This window comes from Pleurodeles waltl, chromosome 3_1, assembly GCF_031143425.1.
Source record: "Pleurodeles waltl isolate 20211129_DDA chromosome 3_1, aPleWal1.hap1.20221129, whole genome shotgun sequence".
Classification (NCBI taxonomy): domain Eukaryota; kingdom Metazoa; phylum Chordata; class Amphibia; order Caudata; family Salamandridae; genus Pleurodeles; species Pleurodeles waltl.
In genome coordinates, this window is record NC_090440.1 from 1,454,211,362 (window position 1) to 1,454,227,066 (window position 15,705).

At 50.3% G+C, this 15,705-nt stretch overlaps 1 long non-coding RNA gene across 1 annotated transcript in view; it reads right to left on the reverse strand.

The window, feature by feature from the left end:
• Nucleotides 1-232: 232 nt before the first annotated feature.
• The window catches only part of LOC138285294 (uncharacterized), a 209,173-nt gene continuing 193,700 nt past the window's right edge, over nt 233-15,705 (reverse strand). The window contains exons 6-7 of the long non-coding RNA XR_011201566.1: nt 6,827-7,014; nt 233-5,252 (exon numbers count right to left, since the gene is read on the reverse strand). This is a non-coding gene — a long non-coding RNA (uncharacterized lncRNA). The remainder of the gene's footprint in view (nt 5,253-6,826; nt 7,015-15,705) is intronic.

Here is a 15,705-nt window from a genome sequence, read left to right on the forward strand (position 1 = left end):
TGATGCAGTCACTTAGCAGTTGGGGCTCTTGCTTTGCTATTACTGCAGGTGTTTTTCAATTGGAGCAGGCTCCCGCAATGTGATCAATCTTAGCCACCCTTATGTTAAAGAGTAGAGGGAAGGATTTGATGCTTTCATGCGTTTGAGAATGTTTGTCCCTTTAAACCCACAGTTGAAACAATTCTCTCAACGCAGCATGACTTCTAAGAATGGACAAGCGGTAAAGGCAGGGACATCATAAAAACATTTTAATTTCAAATATTAAACAAGTATTAGCAAACCCAATAGGTCTTGCCTATACAAGAGCTATTAGCTTTGGCAATGAGTTTTTGCCGTGTTGTACATCAGTTTGGCTGCTGTCAGTGTGAGTAAAAGTTAGTGGTGTGGAGTGTCATAGAGTGGAGTGGGAGAAGTAGAGTGTTGTAGAGAGGAGTAGGGGAAGTAGAGTGTTGTAGAATTGAGTGGAGGAAAGTAGAGTTCAGTGGTGGTGTGGGGTGACACGGGGTGGAATAAGGTGGAGTGGGTTGGAGTGGACTATGATAGTGGGATGGATTGGACTAGAGTGGGGTGGATTGGAGTAGAGTGGTGTGGTGTGGATTCAATGGAGTGGAGTGGATTGAAAAGGGTTGAGGTGGATTGGAGTGGGGTGACTGAATTGGATTGAGGTGGGTGGATTGGACTGAAGTGATAGGACTAGGGTGAGGTGGATTGGATTGGCATAGGTTGGATTGGTTTGGGGTGGTTTTGAGTGGGATGAATTGGAGTGTGATGGATTCGACTGAACTAAAGTGGGAAGGATTGGAATGGACTGAAATGGAGTGGAATTATCTGATTGGAGTGGTGTGGACTGGTCGGGAGTGGGGTGGATTGGACTGGAGTGGATTGTGGAGTGGGCTGGAGTTGAGTGGATGGATTGGAGTGGGATGGGCTAGGTGGATTGGCTTGGGTAGAGTGGGGTGGATTGGACTATAGTACAGTGAATTGGACTTGAGTGAAGTGAGGTGGAGTGAAGTGAAGCAGGTGGATTGGAGTGGGGTTGACTGGATTGAATTGAGGTGGGGTAGCATGGAGTGGGGTGTACTGGATTGGATTGGGATGGAGTAGACTGGATTAGAGTGGGGTAGATTGGATTGTTGTGGAGTGGGTTAGATTGGGGAGGATTGGAGTGAGGTGAATTGGACTTGAGTGTTGTGGGTTGGTCTAGAGTTGAGTGGATTAGACTGGAGTGGGGTGGATTGGACTGGAGTGGGTGCAACTATTTGGGTTGTAATGGAGTGGGATGGATTTGATTGTGTGAGGTGGTGTAAATTGCAGTGGACTGGATTGGGGTCTATTGGATTTGGGTGCATTGGATTGGGGTGGATTGGACTGAACTGAGGTGGACTGGATTGGGATAGGGTAAATTGGGGTGGAGTGGAGTGGATTGGGGTGGGTTAGGGTGGGATGGATTGGAGCGGTGGGGTGGATTTGAGTGGAATGGAATTGTTTGGGGTGTGGTGGGGTGGATTGGATTAGAGTGAACTGGATTTAAATAGGGTGGATTGTGGTGGAGTAGGTGGACTGGACTGAAGTGGGTTGAATTGGAGTGGAGTGGGGGATTGGAGTGGGGTAGATTGGAATGGAGTGGGGCAGGATGGATTGGATGGAGTGTGGAGTGGATTTGATTGGTGTGGGTTGAGGAGGGTTGGATTAAGGAGGTTTGGAGGGAGGTAGATTAGGTGGATTGGAGGGGTGGATTAAAGTGGACTGTATTCCATTGGAGTGGAGTGGGTTAAAGTGAATTGGATTGGAGTGGCATGGACTGGAGTAGATTGGATTAGAGTGGGGTGGACTGAACGGGATCATGTGGATTGGATTGAGGTGGACTGGGGTATAGTGGGGTGGGTTGGAGTAGAGTGAAGTGGTGTGGGGTGGATTTGAGTAGAGTTTGATGGATTGAAGTACAGTGTGGTTGATTAGAATAGAGTAGTGTGAATTGAATTGGAGTGGGTTGGATTGGATTGGGGTTGGCTGGATTGGATTGGGATGTTTAAGGTGGATTGGAGTGAGGTGGGATGCATTGACATGGAGTGGACTGGATTGGTGTGGGGGTGAGATGGATTGAGTGGGGTAACATGGTTTGGAGTGGACTGGAGTGGGGTGGACTAGGTTGAGTGGGGTGGATTGGATTGGGGTTGGGTGGATTGGATTGGGTTAGGGTGGATTATATTGGGGTGGGGTGGGTGGATTGTATTGAAGTGGGGTGGATTGGACTGGAGAGGGATGAATTAGATTGGAGTTGGGTGGATTAGATTGGTTTGGAGTGCAGTGGATTTGATTTGATTGGTGTGGAGTGGATTAGATTCGATTGGATTGGAGTGGGGTGGATTAAGGTGGATTGGTTTGGATTGGGGAGGGAAAGATTAGAGAGGGGCAGATTGTTTTAGATTAGAGTGGGGTAGATTGTTTTGGGTTGGAGTGGGAGTGAGAGTGCGGCAGATTGTTTCGGATAGGAGTGGAGCAGTTTATTTTGGATTGGAGTGGGCAGATCAGTTTGGATTGGAGTGGGGCAGATTGGATTGGGGCAGATTGTTTTGATTCGCACTGGGACAGAATGGAGTGGGGAGATTGTTTTGGATTGTAGTGGGACAGATTGCTTTGGATTGTAGTGGGGTAGATTTTGTGGATTGTAGTGGGGCAGACTGGAATGGGGTATATTGTTTTGGGCTGGAGTCAGACAGATTGCTTTGGATTGAAGTGGGGCAGACTGTTTTCTAATGGAGTAGGCTGATTGTTTTGGATTGGAGTGGGGCAGAGTGGAGTGGGGCCGATTTATTTGGATTAGAGTGGGACAGATTGCTTTGGATTGGAGAGGAGCAGTTTGGACTGGGGTAGATTGGATTGGGAATGATTGGAGTGGGGCAGATTGGAGAGGGGTAAGCCATGGCGAGGTGGACTGGATTGGACTGGGATGGAGTGGGGCAGGTTATATTAATGTGGGGGGATTGGAGTAGGCCAGATTGGAGTGGGCAGATTGTTTCAGACTGGAGCGGACAGATTGTTTTGGATTGGAGTAGGGTAGATTGGAGTGGGACAGATTGTTTTAGATTAGAGTGAGGCAGATTGTTTTGGATTGGAGTGGGTGAGATTGGAGTGGGGCAGATTGTTTTGGATCGGAGTGGGGGCATATTCTTTTGGACAGGAGTGGGGCAGGTTGGAGTGGGACATATTGTTGTGGACTGTATTGGGGCAGATTGTTTTGGACTACTGTATTGGAGTAAGACAGATTGTTTTGGATTGAAGGGAGGCAGATTGGAGTGGGTGGTTTGGGAGCATTGGAGTGTGCTGGATTGGGATCGAGTGAGGTGGACTGGATTGGATTGGAGTGTGGCGAATTGGACTGAAGTGTGGCAGATTGGACTGGAGTGTGGATGATTGCAGTGGGGCAGATTGGTTTGGATGGGAGTGGACAGATTGTTTTGGACTGGAGTGGGTCAGATTGTTTTGGATTGTAGTGGGGTAGATTTTTGGGATTGTAGTGGGGCACACTGGAGTGGTGCATATTGTTTTGATTGGTGTGGGGTAGATTGTTGTGGATTGTAGTGGGGTAGCTTTTTGGGATTGTAGTGGGGCACACTGGAGTGGTACATATTGTTTTAGATTGGGGTGGGGCAGATTGTTTTGGATTGAAGTAGGGCAGACATTTGGAATGGAGTAGGCAGATCGTTATTGATTGGAATGGTACAAAGTGGAGAGGGACAGATTTTTGGGGATTGGAGTGGGACAGATTGTTTTGGATAGGGTGGGGCAGATTATTTTGGGTTGGAGTTGGGAAGTTTGCAGTGAGGTGGATTGGATTGGGGCAGATTGTTTTCGTTTTTACTGGGTTAGATTGGAGTGGGGCAGATTGTTTTGAATTGTAGTGGGTCAGATTGTTTTGGATTGTAGTGGGGTAGATTTTTGTGATTGTATGGGGCACACTGGAGTGGTGCATATTGTTTTGGATTGGGGTGGGGCAGATTGTTTTGGATTGAAGTAGGGTAGACGTTTGGAATGGAGTAGGCAGATTGTTTTGGATTGGAATATGACAGAGTGGAGAGGGGCAGATTTTTTTGGATTGGAGTGGGGCAGATTGCTTTGGATAGGGCGGGGGGGCAGATTGTAGTGATGTGGATTGGATTGGGGCAGATTGGAGTGGGGTGGATCATGGTGAGGTGGACTGGATTGGAGTGGGATGGATTAGATTGGAGTGGGGAGGATGGAGTGGGACGGATCGTTTCGGATTGGAGTGGGGCAAATTATTTTAGATTTGAGTGGGTGAGCTTGTTTTGGAGCGTAATGAGGCAGATTGGAGTGGGGTAGATTGCTCTGGATTGGAGTGGGGTAGATTGGAATGGGGCAGATTGTTTTCGATTGGAGTGGGGCATTTTGTTTTGGATTGTAGCAGGGCAGATTGTTTTGGATAGGGGTGGGGCAGATTGTTGTGGACTGGAGTTGGGTACATTGATTTGGATTGCTGTACTGGAATGAGGCAGATTGTTTTGGATGGAAGGATGACTGGAGTGGGTGGGATTGGAAGTATTGGAGTGTGGTGGATTGGGATGGAGTGGGGTGGATTGGACTGGGTCTTGCAGACTGGACTGGAGTGTGGCAGACCAGAGGGAAGTGGGGCTTATTGGAGTGGGGCACATTGTTTTGGGGTGGGACAGATTGTTTTGGATTAGAGTGGGATAGATTGGAGTGGGGCGAATTGTTTTGGATTAGAGTGGGGCAGATTGCACTGGATTGGAGTGGGGTAGGTTGGAGTGGAGTAGATTGTTTTGGAGTGGGGCTGATTGTTTTCAATTGTGGTGGGGCAGATTTTTGTGGATTGGAGTAGGGTAGATTGTTTTGGATTGCTGCATTGGAGTGGGGCAGATTGTTTTGGGGTTAGGATGATGGACTGGAGTTGATTGGGTGAGTGGTTTGGATTGGAGTGGGATGGATTGGAGTGGAGTGAATTGGGGCATACTGCAGGATTATGTATTAAAGTATGATTTCAAAAATTACACATAAGAAGGAAACAATGTTGCTTTGCAATACTTAAAACAAGACAGCGGTCATCCTTTGAGAATAGCACCCATGAGCAAAGACAAAACATGAGTTCAAAGTGAGAAAAGAAGAACTGGCAAAATAAAAAACATTAACTATAGAAAATACAACTTTTCGGGCTTTTTTGTCCTGCTGCCCATGTTTTCCCAGTCACACGCCTTCAGTTTACATGGCACTAGTAGCTGAAAAAAAAAAACATGAGTGCAAATGAGAAAAAAAGACTTGGCAAAATAAAAATAGTTAACTATAGAAAATACAAATTCACAATTTTGTCTGTCCTGCTGGGCACATTTTTGTTTTCAATATACTAGTAGTTGAAAGAAGAAAATAAAACCTCGATCACGTCAGGAGCAGCGGACGGGCACTGATTAAGTTGAACCAATCAGTGCTTGGTCCCTGCTCCATGGAAGGGAACAGAAATGACGATATTGTCTCCAGTAATGAACTATGAGGCTATTAAGAAGAGTGCCACGCAAGCCAACAAATGGTAAACCATGGATAGGCGTCAAGCCTTTTTGTAACTACAACAGCATCTCCCTAGCGATACATATGCTCTAGTGCATGCTATCACAGGTTTGACCCTAAAAAGATTCATGAACTTGCATAACTGTTGTCTGGTGGGTTTAATAACAACTTTTAAGTTGTACCTACCAATTAATGGAATATTCTGGAAAATCATTGGAGGAGGGGGCAGTACCCGCAGTGTAAATCTGTCAATGTATTTTATTAGGCACTGAGTAGCTTCTTTACCTATTCATGAAAACGTAAGGGTGACTAGGGCTTGTGGGAGATGCGATTTCCAGATTTTGACTTATATTTAATTTTATAGAAGGCTTTAAAGCATTTACAAATATAATGGATAATTTAAAATCACCAATCTTCACGAAATCCTCAACTTTTCTTAACCTTATTTTCTTTATTTCAACAAGGTATGCACATGGGGAGATAAGAATAGTAAAACTATGTTTACCTGTATATCCTTATATACACAATGTTGTGGTATTTCATATTTTGGATGCAATATTTCATAGGATATGTAAAATTCACTATTCTGGAAATACACCCCATGAATCTAAGGTGCAAGACACGGATAAAAGTTGCAGGCCCTAGATAACTGACATTGATGACCACAAAAAGAGATTAGCCTCTAATTTAAGGATGGCTGGAAAAACATGAAAAGTGACTGCCGAATGATTAGTCGCATAAATAGAAAGAAGCTTGTGATATTAAGAAAATATTGTAGTTTAAAAGTAGCATTTATGCTATACAAGTGCTACAGATATAGTTAAATAAGGTCCTAATTTTGAGTCGGCCAGGAGTTGGTGGTAGCATATTTCCAAAAAAGTGAAAAATCTACATGTGCATTTTCCCTGTTTCTCTTGATGGCTACATATTTGGGTAATTAGCTTTGATATTGAGTCTGGCATTCATTCTAAGGACATTGTAAATTCATCTTATCCATCTCCCAGGGTAACCCCAAGGCCTAGGAAAGAGGACATGTATGTAGTTCATTCCTGGAGTGCCAGTGGCAGTGCTACACATTAAACTCACCCTGGTGTGTGATCCTTCCTAGGAATAAAGTAGTCCCAGTGGTTCCCCTAATCTTAGGGTGAAACACAACACAACAAGGGTCCCTAGGATTATCTCTGTCCTCAGAGTTTAAGGAATCATTACATTTCCCATCTTCACCATGCATGCATGCTGAAACAGGGAGGGGAGAGCCACATTTCTCTGTACTCTTGGAGGTGTACCTCACCATTAGCTTGTCTGGGTTCTTCATGGATTCAACATTCATCAGGAAGTCCTCCAGTGTCCACGGTAGCAACCAGACATCAATATTGCAGTGGTTGTAATGCCACATGAAGTCCTCCACCTCCATGCCACAAAGGTGCCACGGTCTGAAACATAAGTGGGCTTGGTCCAAGTCTCTGCATTCTCTCACATCTAAATAGGGAACGAATAGATACAAACACTATGATTTAATAATGGAAAATAAATTGAGGGTATTTCAGATAGATGGAATCAACCTGAATTGTAAACTTGATGCGTCATAAATTGGTTATTACGATAATCTTCCTTGACAAATGATTTTGTTAGGTACCACATCTGCAAATGAGTTAAACAGAGTAGAGCTTGAGTCAGGTGTGATTCCTTGAACTAGCAGAGATGTACGTGGTCCAGAGAACAGCAGATAAATACACTTTATGGCAAAATTGCTAGTGGGATGGACTGCCATAAATGCACCATTCCTTGTGTTCGCCAACTTGCAACACTCAGGGTGAATTTTAACCAAATTCTACCTAAAATATATTTGGCGTTTCTCCACCTTGCTCATGGTTAGTGATACATTGTTTATGCCTCTGTGGCATGGTGTCTCGGATCTTAGTTTTAGATAGAGCTTACAAGGTGGGGTACTATTAAACTATTACATTTTATAGCTACCAAAATATGTACGTCTGAAAGAGTGATTGCCAGCCGAAAACATTTAAATGTCCACCAAAGTGTGGCAAACTTCAGGAATTAGGGTATCAGAATTCCAAGCCTTTAGCAGATTAGGGGGGTCATTACAACATTGGCGGTAAAAGCCGCTTACCGCTGTGCAGGAGACCGCCAATACACCGCCGCGGCCGCAGAAATCTGCCACAGCTATTATGACCCACATCTCGGAATCCGCCGAAATTCAGACACCCACACAAGTCCGCCACACCAAAGGTCAGTGATAAACTGGCGAAAACAAAACCTCCACCGTCACGCCAACAGAAAGACGCCCATGCTATCACGACCCACGAATCCACGCGGCGGTCTTTCAACTGCGGTATTCCGTTGGCGGTACACACTGCCGCGCTCAAAATACACACACATCTCCAAAACACCGCCACATTGGACAATTCGAAATACACACACCTGATACACATACCAACACCACTCCCAACCAATCAATACTATATAAAACACACACCCACATCACCCACAAACCCCTACGACCAAATATTTTGATGAAGGCCAGAGAGACTGCACAGCATAGACAACCCTACCACACAGAGGCACACAACACCATTACCCACACAACATCCACGCACAAAACACCACACACCACTACACATCACCACACTCATCACCACATACACCACCCCACACATCACCTACACCACCCCATGGCATGGCAAAGACACCCAAGGTTCTTGGAGGAGGACCTCAGGGTCATGGTGGAGGAAATCGTACGGGTAGAGCCACAGCTATTTGGATCACATGTGCAGCACACCTCCATAGCTAGGAAGATGGAGATATGGCGAAGAATAGTCAACAGGGTGAACGCAGTGGGACAGCACCCAAGAAATCGGGACGACATCAGGAAGAGGTGGAACGACCTACGGGGGAAGGTGCATTCCGTGGTCTCCAGGCACAACATCGCGATTCAGCGGACTGGCGGCGGACCCCCACCTCCTCCCCCATAACTAACAACATGGGAAGAGCAGGTCTTGACCATTATGCATCCTGAGGGCCTCGGAGGAGTCGGTGGAGGAATGGACACTGGTAAGTCAAATCTTAACTATCATATCCCCCACCCTACCTGCATGCTATCACAGCCCCCCACCCTCACCCCCTCCCCTATCACTCCAACTCCTCACTAATGTACTAATAACACAAACCACCCATCCCAACACCAAGCCCTGCATGACACAACAAAGCATGGACACCCCTCACTAAAGCATGCCCACTGCACATACCCATAACACCCCCCCAACCATCATCACACAAGCCCCCACACAGGAATGCTAACACCGGGGTACACGCTAACCCACCCATTGCACACCATGACACACACACATGCAATAATCATGCTTTTACACCCCTGCAGGACCACTACCCAACGTCACCAGACAGGAGGGTCCAGACATCTCTACCCCACCCACAGAAGAGGCCCACAGTGATGACAGCAGCTCTGGCCAACTGGATCCAGATGACCAGCCTGGACCATCGTGGGCCTCGGGACAGGCAGTTCCCCTTGCACAGGCACAGCCCACCACAGACCTTCCACCCTCTGGTAACACCAGCACAGCACCCACCCAGCGGGCCCATCCCTCCGTCCCCAGGACACGTCAATCAGCTGTGTGTCCACCACTGCAGGGAACCCAGGATAACCCACCACCCCAACAACAGGGACCTGGGGGCAGTGGTAGTGGGCACACGGTCCAGGGGACGGAGGCCCAGGAACACAGGGGAACTGGGAGGGCTGCTGTGCGACAGGGGGCGGACAGGCCAAGGGAACCCACTCTCCACGAGGCCCTCTCCTCCATCATGGGAGCCTACCACCACTCCCAGGAGACAATGGCTACGGTCCTGGCCAAGTTTCAGGAGACCCAGCGGCTGCAGGAGGAACAGTATTTGGGCTTCAGGGCGAACTCAGAACCATCAGCTCCGCCCTGGGCACCATCATAGGGGTGCTGAAGGAGATACTGAACACCAGGATGGACACCGTGGCACTCCAAGGGGCCCCTGACACTAGCATGGACGATGAACTGCCCACCACCTCCGCCGGCGCTAGTGGACAGGAGGCACTGCCACAGGACCACCACACCAGCACCCCACCCCCTGCAGACGGAGAACCACCCCACAAGCGGTCCCTGAGATCCAGGAACAGGACAGAGCACGATGGCAAGACCCCCGCCAAGAAATGAGACCACCCTGATTGTCATCCCAGTGTCCCACTTTGTAACCCTGTCCATATTGGAACTGCCCCAGCTCCACTTCCTATGCCCATATGGGCAGTGCACCTGTGAGACTAATAGACTGGACTCTGCCATGGACATTCCTCCACCATCACCCCTCACCATTTTACCACCCCCCTCCAATATTTAGCACTTCAATAAACACCCTTGAAGCACAAAACAATCTGGAGTCAGTCTGTGATTTAGAAAATGTGTATTAGCAATGACAGTGACAAAATCCGTTCTCAAATGTAATGTCACCATACCTATGTCACACATCACAAGTCCATGAGGAATGTAAGCAGATGACACACGTTGGTAACCACACCTGTGAAACCGTAATGGAAATGTACAACTCAGTTACCATATACTGGTTGAAATTGACAGACAGGATAGAGTTAGAAGTGTGAAAGTACTTGTAGTAAGCAGGAATGTGTTCTCACCTGTGTGTCACTGGAAATATTGCTGGATAACTGAGTCCCTGTTGTCAATGTCTTCTTCCTCTGCTTCCTCCTCATCACTGTCCACAGGCTCCACAGCTGCAACAACACCGTCATCTGGACCATCCTCCCGCAGAAAAGGCACCTGGCGTCGCAAAGCCAGATTGTGAAGCATACAGCAGGCGATTATGATCTGGCACACCTTCCTTGGTGAGTAGAATAGTGAACCACCTGTCATATAGAGGCACCTGAACCTGGCCTTCAGGAGGCCGAAGGTGCGTTCGATCACCCTCCTAGTCCGCCCATGGGCCTCATTGTAGCGTTCCTCTGCCCTGGTCCTGGGATTCCTCACTGGGGACAGTAGCCATGACAGGTTGGGGTAACCAGAGTCCCCTAATAGCCACACACGGTGCCTCTGGAGTTGACCCATCACATAAGGGATGCTGCTCTTCCGCAGGATGTAGGCGCCATGCACTGAGCCAGGGAACATAGCATTTACCTGGGAGATGTACTGGTCTGCCAAACATACCATCTGTACATTCATTGAATGATAACTCTTCCGGTTCCTGTACACCTGTTCACTCCTGTGGGGGGGGACCAGAGCTACATGGGTCCCATCAATGGCACCTATGATGTTGGGGATATGTCCAAGGGCATAGAAGCCACCTTTAACTGTAGCCAAATCCTCCATCTGAGGGAAAACGATGTAGCTCCTCATGTGTTTCAGCAGAGCAGACAACACTCTGGACAACACGTTGGAAAACATAGACTGGGACATCCCTGGTGCCATGGCCAGTGTTGTTTGAAAAACCCACTTGCAAGGAAATGGAGCACTGATAGCACCTGCACTTGAGGGGGGATCCCTGTGGGATGGCGGATAGCTGACATCAGGTCAGACTCCAACTGGGTACACAGTTCCTGGATTGTGGCACGGTCAAACCTGTAGGTGATGATTAAATGTCGCTCCTCCATTGTCAACAGGTCCACCAGCGGTCGGTACACCGGAGGATTCTGCCATCTCCTCACATGTCCCAGCTGACGGTGCCTAGGAAGGACAACAGCGACCACAGAGTCAAACAACTCAGAGGTATGTACCCCACAGTCTACATAGAACACAAAACATAATCCAAAAAGTTGTCTGTATGTGTGTTGAGTCCAGGTCAAGGTATGTGTGACGCAGTTGAAAATGAAGCCATGTGGGCCCCTGAAATGGCGGCTGCCTGACCTCTAAACTGGGACAATGGGATGTGAGGTAACTGCGCTGGCGTTGTACACCGTTGCGGTAGGCGGGCGAAGACCGCAGCGCAATGCTGCATTGGTTAACATTGGACCCTATGGGTCCCAGGAGCCAATGACGAAGTGCGCCGGTGGTGATGATATGCACTGCCGCGGACGTGACCGCCTCGGACGTGACCACCATTTTCTATCTGTTGAATCACTCGATAACTGATGTTCGACAGGAGAGGACCTACACTGCAAGTGCTGCTGTGACCTCAGTCTGGAAGAGACAATGGCTCGTGCGTCTGGGGAAAGGGCCCCTGCCTTCACTGCACAGGAGTTGGAGAAGCTCATAGACGGGGTCCTCCCCCAGTACACGCTACTCTACGGTCCTCCAGACCAACAGGTGAGTACACAGGGAGCAAGTTGTATGGGCTATGCCTGTGTGGAGAGGGCTGGTTGTAAGAAGCAAGGGGTCAGAGTTCTGCGTGCATGAGGGACTGTGAATGCATGTGCCACATGGCAAGGGTAGGGATGTGGGCCACTCACTTTGACGGTGCAGTTGGTAATGACTTCTCTTCTTCCCCTGTACATGTCATGTAGGTCAGCGCCCACCAGAAGAAGGATATTTGGCGTGCCATCACCAGAGACGGAGCACCCAGTGCTGTAAAAGATGGGAGGACATTAGCCGCTGGAGCAAGAAGACGGCGGAGGCTCAGCTGGGGATGGCCTCCCAACATGGGAGGGGTGCCCGTCGCACCATGACCCCCCTGATGTTCCAGGTCCTGGCGGTGGCCTACCCTGAGTTGGATGGGCGCTTGAGGGCATCACAGCAGACACAAGGGGGTGAGTACAACATCATTCTGTGGACTTTGCGCGCAGTGAAGGTGTCTGGGTGGGGGAGGAGGGCTGTGGGTTTCCCTAGGCCAGGGCGAGTTCCGTAGGCTAGGCCCCTCTGTAATGCAGGCCATGTGGCACTCCACCCCACCTCTGTAGAGTGGCAAGTACAGGTATACATGCCCCTGTGTCATCTATGTGTGCTGATGTCCGCCATAGCCATATAGGCCATATCCCAGGAACTGCATCTGTAGAGCCCAACAGCGTGGCGTAGTGCAGGGGGCTGCTGTGTCTGTACTGTCCGCCAACGGTAGCGGTAAGCCATGCACTCAACCTGTCTTTCTTCTGTCGTCCCGCCCCCTTTTTGTGCTCTCCCTGTTCTTGCGTGCATCAGCATCATCAGGCAGAGGTCCAGTGGCACTGGAGCACGAGGGAGCTGCATCCCACATGGCCATGGAGGGCCACACCATGGACTCTGAATACACCAGTGGGACGGAGGGCGAGGGGAGCTTCACAGCGGTCACAGGATCAGCAACCAGCGACACGGACTCGTCCTCCGATGGTAGCTCCCTTGTGGTGGCGGCAAAATCTGTGCCCCCCCCTTCTACAGGTACAGCCGCCACCCCCCCTACCAGCACCACCCTCCCAGCAGCCCCTCAGCCTTCGCCCCGTACCCGCTCACCCAGGAGGGTGGGCATCACCTTCGCCCCAGGCACCTCAGCCCCTGCCCCCGTCACCTCTGCTGCCCTCAGTGAGGAGGCCATTGACCTCCTCAGGTCACTCACTGTTGGGCAGTCTACCATTTTGAATGCCATCCAGGGTGTAGAAAGGGAATTGCAACACTCAAATGCATTCCTGGAGGGCATTCATTCTGGTCAGGTTGCCCTTCATCGAACCCTGCAATCTCTGGCCTCAGCACTGATGGCAGCCATTGTCCCTGTCTCTAGCCTCCCCCTCCAACTTCCTCCACCCAGACCCAATCCCCTGTACCCCAGCCTATCACAAGCACACCATCAGACCAGCCTGCACACACATCAACACACAAGGGAAGCTCAGGCAAACATAAGCACCACACATCCCACAGGCACTCACGCAAGCATCACACACATACAGACACAGCAACATCCACTGCCTCCACTGTGTCCCCCTCCTCGTCATCTCCCTCCTCCCTCCCAGTGTCATCTACACTCTCACCTGCATGCACTACCACTACAGCCACTAGGTCCCGCACCAGCACACCCACCACCACACCCCGCTCACCTGCACTCACCCCCCACCACCATTTACACGTCCCCTGTGTCCTCTCCCAGTGTGTCTGTGACGCCCCCTCCCAAAGTACACAAACGCAGGCACACACCCACCCAACAGCCATCCACCTCATGACAGCCTCCAGTGCATGCACCTGCACCCAAAGCCACAAAAGTTACACCTCCTACAACCACCTCCTCTTCCTCCACTCCCAGACCCCCTCCAGCTACCCGTCCCAGTGTTCCTAAGAAACTTTTCCTGAGCAAGCTTGACCTCTTTCCCACCACCCCCCCCTCCAATTCATAGGTCCCGTACTAGCACCTCAGCCAAAAAATCGCCGGTACCAGTGGTGCCTCTTAGAGGTATGTGGAGTGCACCGGGCACCAGGGCAGCCAGTGTGACACGGAGCCACAGCACAGCCAGTCCACCTCCTGTGAAGCACCAGAAGTTGGACAGTGGTCGGCTGGAGAGGGGGAAGACTCCAGCCGGCAAAGCCGCTCACAAGAGTCCCGGGGGGAGTGTCCACTCAGCTGTGACTCCTCCCAAGGTGGGGAAGGAGCAGAAGAAATCGCCAAAGTCTAGGAAGAGCAGCACGGCGGAGAAGACCGCCATCATCCCCGCTGCCCTGGAGGCCACCACCAGCCCCATCGTCACTGGCCAGGAGGCCACCGCCAGAGTCAGTGCCCAGGAGGGCAGCCCCATCGTCACTGGCCAGGAGGCCACCACCAGAGTCAGTGCCCAGGAGGGCCCCAGCAGCCACAGCCCCGCTGAGCAATGAAGGACTGCCATGGCAAGCACCACTGAACAGGGCATGCACTGCTGAAAAGGTCATAAACAGCAAAGTCAAGCATCGCTGATGAGGGCAAAGACCGCCATGGCAAGCACCACTGAACAGGGCATGCACCGCTGAACAGGTCATAAACAGCAAAGTCAAGCACCGCTGAACATGGCAAAGACCGCCATGGCAAGCACCGCTGAACAGGGCAAGCACCGCTGAACAGGGCAAAGACCGCCATGGCACGCACCACTGAGCATGGCAAGCACCGCTGAACAGGTCATAAACAGCAAAGTCAAGCACCGCTGAACTGGGCACAGACCGCCATGGCAAGCACCACTGAACAGGGCACAGACCGCCATGGCAAGCACCGCTGCACAGGGCACAGACCGCCATGGCAAGCACCGCTGAACAGGGCAAGCACCGCCAACTCAAGCACCGCTAGCCCATGTGCGGCAGGGGCAGTGACGGAACTGGGACTGTCACGGGGAGAGTGATGCTCTCTGGGCACCAGTCCCCCTCCAGAACTAGTGGAGAACAGCATTGACTCCGTCTGTCCTTAACAGGAATGAAGCACTCTGGGCACCAGTCCCCCTCCAGAACCAGTGGAGAACAGCATCCACTCCGTCTGTCCTTACCAGGATGAAGCACTCTGGGCACCAGTCCCCCACCAGAACCAGTGGAGACTGTTATCCACTTGAGAGACTGTGGCTTTGCAGTCCCCAGGATGGTCCAGTGGGCAACCCACCCACTGTAGAGACTTGAGAGACTGTGGCTTTGCACTCCCCAGGATTGAACAGTGGGCAAACCACCCACTGTAGAGACTTTAGAGACTGTGGCTTTGCACTCCCCAGGATTGAACAGTGGGCAAACCACCCACTGTAGAGACTTGAGAGACTGTGGCTTTGCACTCCCCAGGATGGTACAGTGGGCAAACCACCCACTGTAGAGACTTGAGAGACTGTGGCTTTGCACTCCCCAGGATGGTCCAGTTGGCAACCCACCCACTGTATAGACTTGAGAGACTGTGTCTTTGCACTCCCCAGGATGGTACAGTGGGCAACCCACCCACTGTAGAGACTTGAGAGACTGTGGCTTTGCACTCCCCAGGATACATCAATGGGCATGGAGCCCCCTCGTAGATCTGGCGTGGTGCAGTCATCCGGCTGAGGTGCACCCCCTTCCCTTCCCCCTGAGGTGCCTGTTGTATTTCTATCTGATGCCCCAGCAGTGTTCTCTCCGTTTTGATCAGGTATCTGATGTTAGCCTCGCCCATGCATTTTGGGCCCAGTGGTCCACGGACATTGAATGGTGCATTACCTGCACTACTAATCGTGATGTATAATTTGTTGAATGTGTATATTTATCTGTATATATTTGGTTACTGTATTTTGATATACTACAATGG